Genomic DNA, 17,408 nt, shown 5'->3' on the forward strand with positions numbered 1-17,408 from the left:
GGCTAAATAACATACTACTAAACAATGACTGGATCAACTAAGAAATCAAAGATGAAATAAAAAAATACATGGAGACAAATGAAAATAAAAACACAGTGGTCCAAAGTCTTTGGGATGCAGTAAGCTGTTGTAAGAGAGAATAGGCCTACCTGAAGAAGCAAGGACATTTTCAAAGAAGCAACCTAACCTCACACCTAATGAAACTAGGAAAAGAACAACACACATCCACAACTTGTAGAAGGAAAAATATACATGTATTACAGTAGAGGAGCTAAGATGGCAAAGTAGTAGGTTTGTCTCATCCTTCGAAAACAACTAGATAACTATCAAATCATTCTAAATACTGAAGAAATTGACCTGAGGGCTGACAGAACAAACTGTACAACTAGAAGGAGATAAGATGCCACATCAAGGAAGGTAGGACGTACAGAAATGTGGTTTAGGGGAGAAACAGATCACTGGTGCTGCAGAGGGGAGGGAGCCCTGGTCTCAGAGAAAGGTGAGAGAGAGTGGAGTACAAACAAATATACACAAGGAGAATACTTCCCCAAAGCCACTAGCTGGAAAAATGAGAGGGGCTGATTTTTGTGAGTTTTTGCAACCAGTAGCGCTCAGAGACTTAAGTTTTAAAGGTTGGTGGGCTTGGCTGGGATAGAGCCCTGAGGGTGCTGCCCTACTCCTGGAGAGAATGCAGGCAAACAACCCTGGAGTAGACAACACAATAGGAGGGTTGCCTAAGGCATATGGGGGAGAGAGTGTTCACTCTTCCTGGAGCACATCTGTAAGAGGTGGCATTCATTCACAGAGAGCCTCTCCAGGGACAAAGGAGCTGATTGGCACCTTTTCCCTCTTCAACCCTTCAGCATAGGTGCAGAGACACCTGATGAGGGCACCTAACTCAGACACTGGCTATTTATCCTGCTTTACTTCAAATCACATGCCTCTGCACTCTGGCATGACTGTTGGTGAGGTGAGACCCTCCTCCATCAGACCAGTGCAGACCTCTGTCACAGGGCGTCCCTAAAGTTTAGAGTTATAAAACTCAGCAGGCTTGGCTGAGATAGAGCCCAAAGTGCATGGAGCTGCTCCAGTCAGGTAAGCAACCTGGAGACAGTGTGAAAACAGTGATCTGAAAAATGCCTGGGATGCAAGAGGGGAAATTATTTTTTTCTTCCAGGAGTGCCTCCCTGAGAGCAGTAAGCACAGAGACCCCTCTCCAGAGATAAAGGAACTGGTTGGTGCCGTTTCCCTCCCCTTCTCCCTCAGCATAAACAAACTTCAGTAAACAGCACAGCTCCAACACTGGCTGCCTAACCTGCTTACACTAAGTCCTGCCCCACTGGATTTTCCTGGTACAGCTTTTCTCAGGCAACTGTGCCTAAGGCCTAGTGCAGTGGATTCTTTCCCCAGAAGACCAGCATAAACCCCTGCACACATCACATCTCCCAACAAGAGAGTTCTGTAAGGCTTCAGTTCAGGTGGAAGGAGCACCAGGTCTCATTTAACAAGAAGACCAGAGCACACCTAGTTAAAACTTGCCACACTCTGGTCAAGGTTCCAACACTCCCCACTGCAGGCAATGAGAGTCTCGGCAGACCACTGACCTGAAAGGAAAGAGCAGCCAAAACATAGCAGCAGAGTGCATGTAGCACACAACAGAGATATGCCCTGAAGCACCAGGCCCTCAACACTATATGACCTCTTCCTCATAAAGACATTACTCTCAGGAACAGGAAGCATAAATGCTTTTCTAACAGAGACGAAGACAGAGACTTAGACAAAACACCAAGATGAAATCATTTATCCCCCAAAAAAGAAGAAGGAAAGGCCATGCCTAGAGATCTAATGAAAACAGATATATGTAATATGCCTGATGGAGAATTTAAAGCAATAATCATAAGGATATTCACTGGGCTTGAGAAAAGCATGGAAGACATCAGAGAGACCCTAACCCAAAAAACTCTACTAAAAATTGGCTAGAATTGATAAATGAGTTCAGTAAAGTCATAGGATACAAAATCAATGTAGAGATGTTTTGCGTTTCTAGACACCAATAATGAAGCAGCAGAAAGAGAAATCAACAAATCAATCCCATTTATAATTGCACCAAACCCATAAGATACCTAGGGATAAACTTTATGATAAACGTAAAGGATCTGTACTCATAAAACTATGAAACACTGTTGAAAGAAATTGACAATGACACAGAGAAATGGAAAGACATTCCATGCTCATGGATTAGAAGAACAAAATTGTTAAAATGTCTATATAACCCAAAGGAATCTACACATTTAATGTAATCCCTATCAAAAGTACCACCAGCATTTTCCCACAGAGTTAGAACAAATAATCCTAACATGTGTATGGAACCACAAAAGACCCTGAAGAGTCAAAGCAATCTTGAAAAAGCAAAGCAAAGCTGAAGGATCACAATTTTGGACTTCAAGTTATACTACAAAGCTGTAGTCATCAAGGCAGTATGGTACTGGCACAAATACATATGCACAAATACAATGGGACAGAATAGAAAACCCAGTAATTGACCCACAACTGTATCTTCAACAAAGCAGGAAATAATATGCAATGGAAAAAAGATGGTCTCTTTTAAAAATGGTGCTGGGAAATCTAGATAAACTCAGAAACAGAGAGAGAGAACTCAAATAAATAAAATCAGTAATGAAAGAGGAGAAGCAATAACCAAGTTCACAGAAATACAAAAGATTATAAGAGATATTATGAAAAAACTTAAATGCTAACAAATTAGGCAACCTAGAAGAAATGGATAAATTCCTAGATTCATAAACTCTCAAAACTAGAAAAATATAAAATTAGGATAGACCTGATTAGCAGCAATGAAATGAAATCAGTAATCAAAAAACTCCCAAAAAACAAAAGTCAAAGATCAAATGGGTTCACAGGTGAATTCTATCAAATACTTAAAGAAGCGTTAATACCTATTCTTTTCAAAACATTTCAAAAAATAGACGAGAAAGAAAAGCTGTCAAATTCATTCTATGAGACCAGCAAAAAATCATTAAAAAAATAGAGAGAACCACAGGTCAATATATCTGATGAACATAGATGCAAAAATCATGAAGAAAATTATAGCAATCCAAATCCAACAATACATTTAAAAAGTAATTCACCATGATCAAGTAGAATTATTCCTTGGATGCAAGGATGGCTCTATATTTGCAAATCAATCATGTGATCAATCACATCAAGAAAAGAAAGGATAAAAAAACCACATGATCATTTTAGTAGATGCAGAAAAAGCATTTGACACTTATAGTAAATGATAGATCAGATAAATGAGAGGATGGGAAGTAAATAGTAAGAGCCTATGGGGTGTGGACTAAAAAACCTATTATGGTAAATGCCAGCTTTCACTCAAAATAATGGAAGTTTCACTGTAGGATCACTCTGGGGACAAATTATAATTGTGTAGAAATTTTGCTGAGTTTCTTAGTCAGTTTTGTGAACTAAGGTCACAGTGATTTACCTGCTTTCTCTTTAATGGTTTTTATATATCTGAAATCATAAAGACACGCTCAAAGTTTGCAGCATGTTTTAAAAATGAATGAAATATTGAGTTGTGATATTATGATTCATAATAAGAAATATATATTTAGTCTTCATCCCAGTTTCTGAAACAGAGCTTCTAAAACTCTTGGAACTACCTAAGTGAAGAGAGCTGCTACTTACTGTGTTTTTATGTTAATGAGATACCTTTTGCATTGTACCTAATGCTGGGGGCTGTTTGCCAGGGAAACCAACCATATGATTAGTTGGTTGGAACTTTTAGTCTCGTTTCCAGACTCCTTGGAGGAGAGAGGGGCTGGAGTTTGAACTGAGAGCCAAGGGTCAATGATTTAATCAACCACGGCTATGTAATGGGACATCCAAATAAACCCAAAAGAATGAGGTTAAGAGAACTTCCAGGTTGATGAACATGTGGAATTGCTGAGAGAGTGACACACCCAGAGAGGGCAGGAAAGCTCCATGCCCTTTCCCCATACCATGCCCTATGCACCTGTTCCATTTGGTTGTTCCAGAGGTATATCCTCTTATAATAAACCAGTGATCTAATAAGTAACATGTTTGTCTGAGTTCTGTGAGCTGCTTTAGCAAATTTATCAAACCTGAGGATGAGGTCATGGGAACCTCTGATTTATAGCTATTCAGTCAGAAGTGACAGGTAACAACCTGGACTTGTGACTGGTACCAGAAATCCAAGGAATTGGTCGTTGGAAACTTCAATCTATAGCCACTTGGTCAGAAGCAAAAATGACAACCTGGGCTTTGGATTGGTGTCTGAAGTGGGGAGGGAAATCTTATAGGAGTGAAACCTTAACCTGTGTATTTTATGCTATCTTTAGGTAGATAGTGTGAGAATTAAGTTAAATTGCAGGACACCAAGCTGGTGTTGGTGAATCACCTGTTGGAGGTATGGGGAAACCCATTCCCACAATGAAACTGGGCTTAGAAACATGGATCAACAGCCATCTAAAATATATTTTTGATTTTTTTATATACGTGTATTCCTAGTAACTTCAATTATTTTGCTAGGAATTTATCAGTTTTCTCATAATTATTTTATATTTGTATTTTGAAATGGCTTGTATGAATTAGGGAGAGGTCAGTCTGAATGAATTCATTTGATGAGTGTTTATTAAGAACTTACTCTGTGCTAGGCACTGCTGCAATTTCTAGATATAGAGCAGTGAACAAACATGGCAAACGTGACTACCAATGTGAGGCATAGTCAGAATTTCATAACATGTAATTTTTCTATTATGTAATTCAAAAGAAACTAAAAGATTGACGATTGGAGTCCTTTGACAAAACATATTTTAACAAAAACATAATTTAAAGTTACATTATTGATGTTATGTATTTAAATTTCTTAGATAAATGCAATTTCTTAAATGTTCAAATATCCAATATGCCTTAGGGATTCATTAGAAAGAGACTAGGCCATAGATTTTGATTAATGAGTAAAAAATGTGTGTTAATAGGGCGTTGATTTCTTTAATGAATAGATTGGTTGAAATGGTAAAAGTTATATTATTGGTATTTTGTTGAATAATTGATATATGAAAGTCATTGCACATCAAATACATTATCTATTCATGGCTTTAATAACCATTGAGGTATATGGTATTCCTATTCACTTTTTAAATATAAGGATACAGGTTTACAGAGATTAAGTACCTTGTCCAAGATCTCAAAATTAGTAAATGGCAGAGCCAGATGTAACCTACTACATTGTTAAGTTACTTTACTTTTTTTTTTATCTAAACCATTCAGTGACACACTTTCATTGGTCTCCATCTATCACATGGTCATCTTTCAGAAGGTTCTACTCTCTTTCTCTCTCTGTGACAAAAGTACCTAGAAGAGAGGGATCCAGTTCTCAGTTTCCTCAGTCATCTCTACTCCTAAGAATAGACTGTCAGGGAGATTTCAACTATCACTTCTCACACTTCTCTCCCTTTCATTCAGACAAAAGTTCCTTCCTGAAATATGGCAACAACCTCTCACTAAATGCTCACCAAGTAATGCTTGTTTCTGACTGATATTATTGACCAGTAATGTGGGGCTAATACTAGAAAGAATCATGAAATAATATCTGTGCTAGATATTATGCTACCACTTTTCAAAAATTATTACACTTATTTTCCATCACATATTTGTGAGTTAGATACTATTAATATGCTTTTTCTAGGAAACTAAGAGTCTGAGTTTCAAAGAGATTAAGTAACTCACCAAAGGCCACACAAATAGTGAATGATGGAACCAGAAGGTAATGGAAGTAATGAAATGTAATGCAATAGAGGAAGAGAAAGCTGGACTGAAATATATGTCCAAAAGACAAAGTGCAATTAGAGTTTGAATATATAATTTGAACATATTTAATGTAAAATATTGTCATGAAGCCTCTACAAATGGGAGTGGGAGTAGGATAGCTAGATACTATGGAAATTTCTTTTCCTAATAAGATTAGAACAATAATCCAAAAGAAAAATTATACAGATATTTAATGCTTCAATAAGCATATTTTAAACAATAGGTAAGTATTGTGTTGACAAGGAGATGTAAACCAGAGATATTATTATTCAATATAAAGATTTACAATTAGAGGTATAACATAACTGTTGCATTTTGTCAAAAATATTACTCTTTGGAAGTATACTGCTGATATTATTCTTTGAATTTTAATAATAACGTGGATATTGATTATGCCAATACTATAGTTTTTGTTTAAGTACCAAGGTCATGCATCTCTTAGGATTCACGTATTTCTAACATTGAGTAATAATTAAATTTTAATGCACAGTTACCTGTATTATCTCATTTTATTGTGGCAATCACCCTATCTATATATCCATACTTGTGTGTGTGTGTGTGTGTGTGTGGGTGTGTGTGTGTATGTGTATGTGTGTGTGTGTAGGAAGACATATATATGTAAACTCTGTGCCTTTTCCAAAGCTGGAATATGTACATTATATGTAAATATAAATATAAATAAATATAAATATAAATAATCTCCATATTCCAGCTTTGGAAAAAATGAAGAACATGTCCAATATCACACAGTTAGTAAAGGATAGATCCATGATTTGTAAAGTGTACATTTTGTACATTCTGCAGCTCAGGGAAGGTTTGTTTGCTCAAAGTAGAGATCCAGTAAGGGGAGAAGTTCCAGAGGGCCTATATCTGCAATATTCTTTGCACATGTATTAGGCACTTACTGCCTGAGTTCAGACCCTCATTATTTTTGTGTGAATTATTGCAAGTCTTTATGTAATACCTCTCATTTGTTCTAGCTCTAGTCTAGATTCTATAGTGGAAAACATAATTTTTCTCTTAAAAGTCTTTAATTTTACCCCAATACTTACAAATTCAGATTCAAATTTTTATTGTGATAAATGACACTCTTCTTAATCTGACCACTATCTAGATTCACAATCTCATCATTCATTACTGATTCAAATGCTTTCTTTTTTTAAACAACATATCGTTTCCAATAACACACCATCCTGTAGGGGATAAGCTTAGGAATCCCCTGTGCTTACACCAATGGGTTAACAAGGCATAGAGAAATACAAAGCCATAAAACACTCACACCTGAGTTTGGGTAAACCAGATTGGCACCCCAAGAATAGGGGGTGCAAAGACACCTTGAGAATAGGGAGGCACAAAGATTCCAGGAATAGGGAGGTGCCAAGGCACCCAAAATAGGGACTAGGTGCAGAGCCCCCCACAATAGAGAGAGACAGGCAAGGGCTTGAAATAGAAATGGCACAAAGGTGCCCAACACAGGAATAACAAGATTAAATATTCAGGCTGAAAGCACCTCAAGTTTAGTACTATAGCAGAAAGCTGCTTTCATAGGAGAATGGGGCCAGATTAGGTAAATTGGTGAATTGGACTATGGACCTCTGTGCTGCAGACAAAGCAGCCTGGAGCGGAGATGGTTAACAAAAGAAAAGGTGTCTTGTTAACCCTGAGGTTCTTCCCCCATTTGTCTCATCCCCTAGGCTAGCAAAGATAAACGGGCACAATGCCTCCTGTTTTCTGTTAACAACCATCTACCCATCTGCCCAGTGCCCGGATTTTGTTTTATATTGACCCAAATCTCAGGCACTGTATATCTTCAAAACCCCCTTTTTTCCCCTCACGTCCTCAAGTTTATGTTCACAGTTTGTCTCTTTGTGAATGCTCATGTTTTTAAGCCTTCTGACCAGAATAAAAAGGAGGCAAGGACCCCTATTTGGGGCTCTTGTCTTTTCCAGGACATTAGCCATCTCTCACTTTAATCCTGTGTCCACTCTTTTGCTGGCCAAAAGAGAACTTTAGAGTCTATGACACCATCCTACATTTAAATTGGATGCTTCAGACTTGAGGTTCTCAGCACTTTTCTCCACTAAAGAAAACTCCTACTTTTTTATTTTTTAAACCCAAGCATCACTTGTTCATGGAATATTTAATACACTTTACCCCAACCACAAGCAAAATAGTTGCCACTCCTCATGAAACATACTTCTACTTTTTTCACAGTGTTGCGATTGATTGCATCTATGTTTTTCCTTACTCTGAGTGACTAAGGAGCTATATTTTATTAATTTCTATGCACTCAACACATTGCAGAGTACATGACATGTAATAGACAGCAGATAAATATTTGTTAAATAAATAAGTGAAAAAAATAATGGTGGATAGAAAGATGAATACTTTTTGAGAGATTATTCACACACAGTTAAAATATTTTTATAAATAAAACTCTTAAAATAAATGATCATGAACTTGAAGTAGTTAAGCTCAAAATAATAGGATTTCTGAGTTTTCTTTTTTTTTACAATTTAGTGTGGAATATACCTTCATTTCTTAAAATTTATAAATATATGATGTTTGGTAAGTACCAAAAATATCATTAAATAAGTGAAAATTTGGGATTACTAATGGATGGTATTCTTTATTCAATTATTTTGCCTTTGAATGGAGATAAGATTTATACTTAAAACATATGAGAATTGTCTTTATTTTATGTTTACCATCTCTGTAATAAATAATGGGTTATAAATTATGATTTAAATCTCCATAGTGGCTACATTGTTATTTAAGTTGGGCTTCCTGCTTTACAAATCATTAGTTGTAAATGATCAATCTATAATCTGCACTTTATTGTGACCCTTTGACATAATGAGATATTATATGTTGAGCATGGTTCCAGGACACATTCCTAAACAAGATGTTATGGAGTTCATTCCTTCACACTATTTCTTTCTTTCTTTTTTTATATTTAAACTCAAGTTAGGTGTGCTTGGGTGGCTCAGTTGGTTAAGCGTCCGACTTCGGCTCAGGTCATGATCTCACAGTTCGTGAGTTCGAGCCCCACGTTGGGCTCTGTGCTGACAGCTCAAAACCTCCACCCTGCTTTGGATTCTATGTCTCCCTCTTTCCCTGCTCCTCCCCGACTCATATTCTGTCTCTCTCTCTCTCTCAAAAATAAATAAACATTATTTTTTTAAATAATAAATAAATTCAAGTTAGTTAACATGGAGTGTAGTCTTGGTTTTAGGAGTAGAAGCCAGAGATTCATCTCTTACATATGACACCCAGTGCTCATCCCAAAAACTGTCCTCCTTAATGCCCATCACTCATTTAACCCATTCCCCAAACCATCTCCTCTCCAGAAACCCACAGTTTGTTCTCTGTATTTAAGAATCTATTATGGTTTGCTTTCCTCTTTGTTTTGTCTTATTTTCCTTCATTTTCCCTATCTCATCTGTTGTGTTTCCCAACTTCCAAACATAAGTGAAATCATATGAATCTGTCTTCTCTAATTTCACTTAGCATAATACACTCTAGTTCCATCCACGTTGTTACAAATGGCAACATTTTATTATTATTCATCATTTCACTATTCTTCCATAGTTTGGCTGTTTTTAGTGCTGCTATAAACATTGGGGAGCATGTGCCCCTTTGAATCTGCATTTGTGTATGCTTTGGATAAATACCTATTAGTGGAATTGCTGGGTTGTAGGGTAGTTCTATTTTTAGTATTTTGAGGAAACTCCATAATGTTGTCCAGAGTGGCTAGACCACTTTGCATTCCCACCAATAGTGCAAAAAGTGTTCACCTTTCTCCACTTCCTTTCCAACATCTATCATTTCCTGAGTTGTTAATTTTAGCCATTCTGACAGGGATGAGATGGTATGTTATTGTGGTTTTCATTTGTATTTCCCTGATGATGAGTGATGTCGATCATTTTTTCATGTGTGTGTTAGCCATCTGGATGTCTTTCCTTGGAAAAGTGTCTATTCATGTCTTCTGCCTATTTATTCACTGGACTATTTGATTTTTGAGTGTTGAGTTTGGTGAATTCTTTATAGGTTTTGGATACTAATCCTTTATCCAATATGTCATTTGAAAATGTCATCTCCCATTCTGTTGATTGTCTTTTAGTTTGGTTGATTGCTTCCTTCTCTGCGCAGAAACTTTTTACCTTGGTGAGGTCCCAATAGTTCCTTTTTGCTTTCATTTCCCTTACCTCCAGAGATGTGTCAAGTAAGAAGTTGCTCGGGCCGAAGTCAAAGAGGTTGCTTCCTGTTTTCTCCTGTAGGATTTTGATGTTTTTTGGTATTCCATTTAGGTCTTTCATCCAATTTGAATTAATTTTTTTGTATAGTGTAAGAAAGTGGTCCAGTTTCATTCTTCTGCAAGTCGCTGTCCAATTTTCCCAGAGCCATTTGCTGAACAGACTGTCTTTTTTCCATTGATACTCTTTCCTGTTTGTAAAAAAAAAAGTTAGTTGATCATACATTTGTGGGTCCATTTCTGGGTTCTCTATTCTATTCCACTGATCTATGTGTCTGTGTTTGTGCCAATACCATACTGTCTTGATGATTACAGCTTTTAAATACATCTTAAAGTCTGGAATTGTGACGCCTCCAGCTTTAGTTTTCTTTTTCAACATTACTTTAGCTATTCAGCTTCTTTTCTGGTTCCATACAAATTTTAGGATTTTTTTTGTTCTAACTCTGAAGAATGCTGGTGTTATTTTGATAGGGATTGCACTGAATGTGTAGATTGCTTTAGGAAGTATCCTCATTTTAACAATATTTGTTCTTCCAATCCATGTGCGTAGAATGTTTTTCCAATTCTTTGTGCCGTCTTCAATTTCTTTCATAAGCTTTCTATAGTTTTCAGCATACACATATTAAGTCTTCTGTTAGGTTTATTCCTAGGTATCTTACGGTTTTTTGTAAATTGTAAATGGGACCGATTCCTTAATATATCTTTCTGCTGCTTCATTATTGGTGTATAAAAATGCAACCAATTTCTGTACATTGATTTTATATCATGCAAATGTGCTGAATTCAGATATCAGCTCTATCAGTTTCTTGGTGGAGTCTTTTGGGTTTTCCATGTAGAATATCATGTCATCTGTGAAGAGTGAAATTTTGACTTCTTACTTGATAATTTGGATGAATTTTATTTCTTTTTTATTGTCTGATAGCTGAGGCTAGGAATTCCAGTACTATGTGGAACAACAGTGGTGAGAGTGGATATCTTTGTCGTGTTCCTAATCTAAGGTGGGGGAAGATCTCAGTTTTTTCCCCGTTGAGGATGATATTAGCTGTGGGCCTTTCACATATGGCTTTTATGATGTTAATGTAATGTCTTTTTATCCCCTACTTCCTTCTTCCTTGAGGGTATTTTATCAAGAAAATATCCTTTTTCTGCAGCCATTGAAAGGATCATGTGGTACTTATCCTTTTTTTATTGATGTCATATATCACATTGACTGATTTGCAAATATTGAACCAGCCTTGCAGCCCAGGAATAAACCCCACTTGATCATGGTGAATACTTCTTTTGATGTACGGTTTAATATGATTTGCTAGCATCTTGTTGAGAATTTTTGCATCCAGGCTCATCAGGGATGTTGGCCCGTACTTCTCCTTTTTAGTGGGTTCTTTGTTTTTGCATTCAAGGTAATGCTGGCTTCATAGAATGAGTCTGAAAGCTTTCCTTTAATTTCTATTATTTTTTGTGGAACAGTTAGAGAAGAATAGGTACTAACTCTTCTTTAAATGTCTGGTAGAATTCCCCTGGGGAAGCCAACTGGCCCAGGACTCTTATTTGTTGGGAAGTTTTTGATAATGATTCAATTTCTTTGATCATTCTGGGCCTGTTCAAATTTTCTATTTCCTCTTGTTTGAGTTTTGGTTGTGTGTGAGTGTCTAGGAATTTTTCATTTCTTCCAGATTTCCCCGATTGTTGACATATAATTTTTCATAGTAGTCTCATAATTGTTTGTATTTCTGTGGTATTGGTTGTAATCTCTCCTCTTTCATTTGTGTTGTATCTATTTGGGTCCTCTCTCTTTTATTTTTGAGAAGTCTGGCTAGGGGTTTATCAATTTTGTTTATTCTCTCAAAAACAGCTTTTAGTTTCACTGATCTGTTCTATGTTTGTTTGTTTTTTTATTCTATATCATTTATTTCTGCTCTCATCTTTATTATTTCCCTTCCTGTGCTGCTTTGGGTTTATTTGCTTCTCCTTTTCTAGCCCCTTAAGGTGTAAGGTTAGGTTGTGTATTTGGGATATTTCTTGCTTCTTGAGATAGGCCTGAATTGCAATGAATTTTCTTCTTGGACTGCCTTCGCTGCATCCCAAAGGGTTTGGACTGTGCTGTTTTCATTTTCACTTGCTTCCATGTATTTTTTTAATTTCTTCTTTACTTTTGTGGTTAACCCATTCATTCTTTTTTTTTTTTTTTTTTTTTTTTTTTTTATTTATTTATTTTTTTTAATATATGAAATTTACTGTCAAATTGGTTTCCATACAACACCCAGTGCTCATTCATTCTTTACTAAGGTGTCCTTTAACTTCCATGTATTTGAGGGCTTTCCCAATTTTTTATTGTGGTTGATTTCAAATTTCATAACATGGTGATCTGAAAATATGGACGGTATGATCTTGATCTCTTTATATCTATCAAAGGCTGATTTTTGCCCCAGTATATTCCAGGTGAACTCTAGAAGAATGTGTGTATTCTGCCACTTTAGGATGAAATGTTCTGATTATATCTGTTAAGTCTATCCGGTCCAATGTGTCATTCAAAACCATTGTTTCCTTCTTGATTTTCTGCTTAGATGATCCATTGCTGTAAGTCAGGTATTAAAGTTTCCTACTATTATATTATTATTAATGAGTTTCTTTATGTTTGTTATTACTTGATTTATACATTTGGGTGTTTCAAGTTTGGGACATAAATATTTAAAATTTTAAACCCTTACTTATCATATAATGCCCTTCTTCTCTTGTTACAATCTTTGTTTTAAAATCTAATTTGTCTGATGCATGCATGGCTACTCCAACTTTCCTTCAACCTGCATTAAAATGATAGATGGTTCTCCATCCCCTTACATTCAATCTGCAGGTGTCCTAAAGTCTAAAATGAGTCTCTTGTAGGCAGCATAATAATGGACCTTATTTTTTTATCCATTCTGATACCCTATGTCTTTTGATTGTGGTATTTATTCCATTTATACAGTGATTATTGAAACATATGTATTTAGTGCATTGTGATATATGTAGATTTCATGTTTCTGGTGATGTTCTCTGGTCATTTGTAGTCTTTGTTGTTTTCCATTCAGAGTGTCCCTCTTATAATTTCTTGCATAGCTTGTTTAGTGGGCTTGAACTCCTTTAGCTTTTGTTTGTCTGGGAAAGTCTTTATCTCTCCTTTTATTCTGAATGTCAGCTTCACTGGATAAAGAATTCTTGGCTGCATATTTTTTCTTATTAAGCACATTGAATATTTCCTGCCACTGCCTTCTGCCTGCCAAGTTTCAGTGGTCAGGTCTGCTGCTAACCTAATGTGTCTACTCTTATCAGTTGAAGACCTTTTGTCCCTAGCTCATTTAAGAATTCTCTCTTTGTTTTTGTATTTTGCAAGCTTCACTATGATATGCCATGATGTTGACTTGTTTTTGTTGATTTTGAAAGGAAGTTCTCCATTATTGGATGCCTGTTTCCTTCCCCTGATTAGGGAACTTCTCAGCTATAATTTGTTCAAATAAACTTTCTTCCCTCCTTTCTCAGACTTCTTATTCTGGGACTCCTATGATATGTATATTGCTTCATTTCATGGAATCACTTAGTTTGCTAAGTCTCCCCTCATGATCTAGAAATTTCCTTTCCCTTTTTCCCACTTCATTATTTTCCACACTTTTATCTTTTATTTCACCTATTATGTCCTCTGCTTCTTCCATTCTCACTGTATCTAGTTTATTTTGCATCTTAGTTATATTACTTTTTAATTAATTGTGACCATTTCTTAGGTCTTTGATCTCTACAGCTAGGATTTCTCTAGTGTATTCTATGTTTTTTTTTTTTCCGAGTCTAGCTATTATTTTATGACTGTTGTTCTAAAATCTTGTTCATATCTGTGCTGGTCTGGAGAACAGGCTGGCTCCGTTGGGTCAGTCAGTCTTGCCCCAGTAAATAAGCAGTTGCCAGGCATGGAGAGGCAGGGTTTGGTGTAAGTGTGTCCTTCTTCCACTGGGGGCTGCCATGCTGCTCTCTGAAGTCCCATCATGTTGGTGTTTGGGAGAAACATGGCGTCATCCTAATCTCTCTTCTCTGGACCAGGGATCTCAACCCACACTGTTCAGGCAGCTCTCACAGAATAGCGGGGGTGGTCAGCTTGCCCTGTGCCACAATTTTCCTGTGCATTTTCCTTGGCACTCTACTAGGATTCAAAATCTGAAGTCTTGAAGGACCCGGCAATATGCAAATCCACATCCCTCCTCCAGAGTTGAGTCTCTCCACTCTGCTGATAACAGGCCTTTGACTGACACCTTCAGGGTTTTTTGTCCTTGGGTAGTCAATAAACCCTCTTCCCAAAGTATTCCAGGAAGGGAACTCTTCTTTCCCAGTGCACCCCAGAGATTGCTAAACCATGCTATGCACTCTGGGGACAGATCCCTCCTCCCCAGGAGCATGCGCCAAGGTGTTCTGGAGAAACTTGCACACTTCCAAAACCTTGGAGTTTCAGCTCCAAAGGCCATTTGCAAAAACAAACTGGAACACTCAGTACTTCCTGCTCTTCTGTCCTTGATCCAGAGAGGTTTTCCTCTTGTGCTAACTTAATTCTGCACATTCACAACCACTCTCTATTTCTCTTCCTTTTGTCTCTCCACAGAAAGGATTCCCTCTCCTCCATAGCTCCACCATTTTACCTCGCCCAACTCACATGCATGCACCTGGATCCTACAACTGTCTCCATCCAACTGTGGAGATCCTTCTGCCACTCTGTAAATCTATTTCCTGGGTGTTCCACGTGATCTGACCTCAATATATTTGTGTTTGAGGGATGAGGAAAATCCAGGTCCTTCTACTTCTCCACCATCTTACCTCTCCCTTGACATTGTTATTTATTTTAACATGCAAACTGAAACTGGCTAAAATTATATACATATCCATTTTATTTAAGAAAATTAGTAAATAAAAATATAAAATATTTTACTATCTTCAGTTTAATGCAGAGACAAGTATGCCTACCTATAGATAGTTCAGCCAAAGAAATGGCACTAATAGAAAACATGCACTTCATAGCAAATTTTTAAGTTTTTCATGTGATTTAATATTTTTTATACTGGTTATTTACTTTGGGGGACTCAAAATAGAATGACTTTTCCGACTAAATCTATTTATACTAAGCCAACATTTTGTTTTATTTTACCTTTTATTCCCTACTTCCCAAGTGAAACATGAAGCTGGTACAATTTCTCATCATGGATAAATCAATTCACATATAAACATTGTCAAAAGCATTAGCACAACCATGTGGGTAATAATGTTAGCTGATAGTTGACTTATAAGTGATACTCCATTGTTAAGTACAGAAATTAAAATTGACTCATCTGTATATACCTGCATCTACCCACTCAGACCTGAAAGACAGAATAAGGCAGAGTGTTTAATGTAAGCTGACTACCAAGCAAAAGGATGTTTGTCTACATGTTTTGTCATAACTAATTTGCTTTTAATGATAGATAAAATGTCATATTGTGTAAAAAAATATTTTTTCAATGCTTTGGATTAAACAAAATTTTTTATTCAAGTAAGATTTTCAGAAAAGCACAAAAATCTCAAATGCTCAGCATTACGGAACCCCCATGTAAAACCTTGTATCCATGGTTAAAGAAACCAAATTAAAGAAACAATAATTCCAGTATTTTAGAAGCCCTCTTTAGGTCTGTTTCTAAATGCTCCCCCCCCCCAACCTTATATCTCAAAGGGAACCATTTTTCTGACTACTAATAAAATAGGTTTTTGTGTGATTTTGTACTTTATATATACATAGAATTTGTATTCTTCTACTCAGTATAATGGCATTTTTCACTCCACTCAGTATAATGATTTTGAAGTTCATTTGCTTTGCCGTCATGTGTGCTACTACTACATAAATTTCATTACTAATATTATACACTATGGTGATATGGACATTTATGTACCCATTATATTACTGGTAAACATTTGTTTCCCATTTGGAGCTATTATTATTAATGCTGTTTTAAACTTTCTTGACTTTTTTTTTTGACCAAATGTGAAGTCCTTTTTTTTGACCAAATGTGAAGTCCACTGTAGAAGTGGAATTGCTGAATCATAGGGTATGCATATCTCCAACTGTAGTAGGTAATGCCAAAGACTCTGACAAAACCTGTAAAAATTTAAATTCATATCTCTGTCCCCTTTTTGTTCTGCTATCTCATCTAGAGAACCATTTTTTATTTAATCATCATGTTTCTTTAGGCTTCTCTTATCTGTATTATTTCTGCCTTATTCTTTCTCTTCCCATCTAGGATGGACTTCAATCATCATACAACAAAATGCGGGTTTTTTGCATTTTATGCAATTTTGCATTTTCCTTCCTTTTTTTTCTTTCCAGGTTTATGTCTGAATATTTTCTTTGAATCTAATTTTTAGTTAACTATCTTCTCACCAGTGTCTAATCTGCTTTTAATCCTATCCATTGCATCTTTTAAGTTTTTTTTTTTTTACTTTGTGTGTATACTATTGATTTAGTTTATATTTGTAGTTTTCAGTTCTATGTGAAAATTCTCAATCTTGTATTCTAGTTGATTGTCTTATTATTCAAAATTATTTTGATTCCATATACAAAAACTTCATTATTTGAACAACCCATGAAATTATTATTATTTTCTAGTATTTCTCATGGTTTTTGATCACATGATGTAACCATTTATGTGCCTGTTAATTTCTTATTGGATTTTAAATAGCATATGTCAAAAATTGAAGATATAACTCGAGGCTCTCAATGATATTAATAAACATGTGTCTTCTTAGAAGAATTTTATATTTATTTATTTATATTTCAGACAAGGAATTAGTCAGAAAAACTAGCAATCCCTTATCAGTTTAACCCAATCAGGATTGATACGATTCATGGATTAGGTTCAGTTCCTGTGAACATTAGTCTATTTCTAGTTATTTATTCCTTTTTAAAAATAGTCTCTCAGATTTCCTGGTTAAGGTGCTTACTCATTTGAAGGCCCTGATAATCAATATTGAAACACCCCCGTGTTAGTAAATATGTTGAAAGTATTGATCAACTTAGTGTCTCAGTTGAACTTTCAGAATCAGTAGATGCTTCTAGGAAAAAGTTGCCCCAAGTGCTTAGTTTGTATCTGTGGGCTTTCCTTCTCTTCCACATCTAGGTTGAGCAATAACTCTTTGAAATTTCCAGATACTAGTTATTTCACATGAATTATTTTTCAATGTTCTCTTTAACTTTTTTAGTTATCATTAAGAGTGCTGGCCTCAAACTGGAAGAATTCCATTGCTAGAAGCAGAGTATACTTCT

The sequence above is a fragment of the Neofelis nebulosa genome, chromosome X (assembly GCF_028018385.1).
Source record: "Neofelis nebulosa isolate mNeoNeb1 chromosome X, mNeoNeb1.pri, whole genome shotgun sequence".
Classification (NCBI taxonomy): Eukaryota; Metazoa; Chordata; class Mammalia; order Carnivora; family Felidae; genus Neofelis; species Neofelis nebulosa.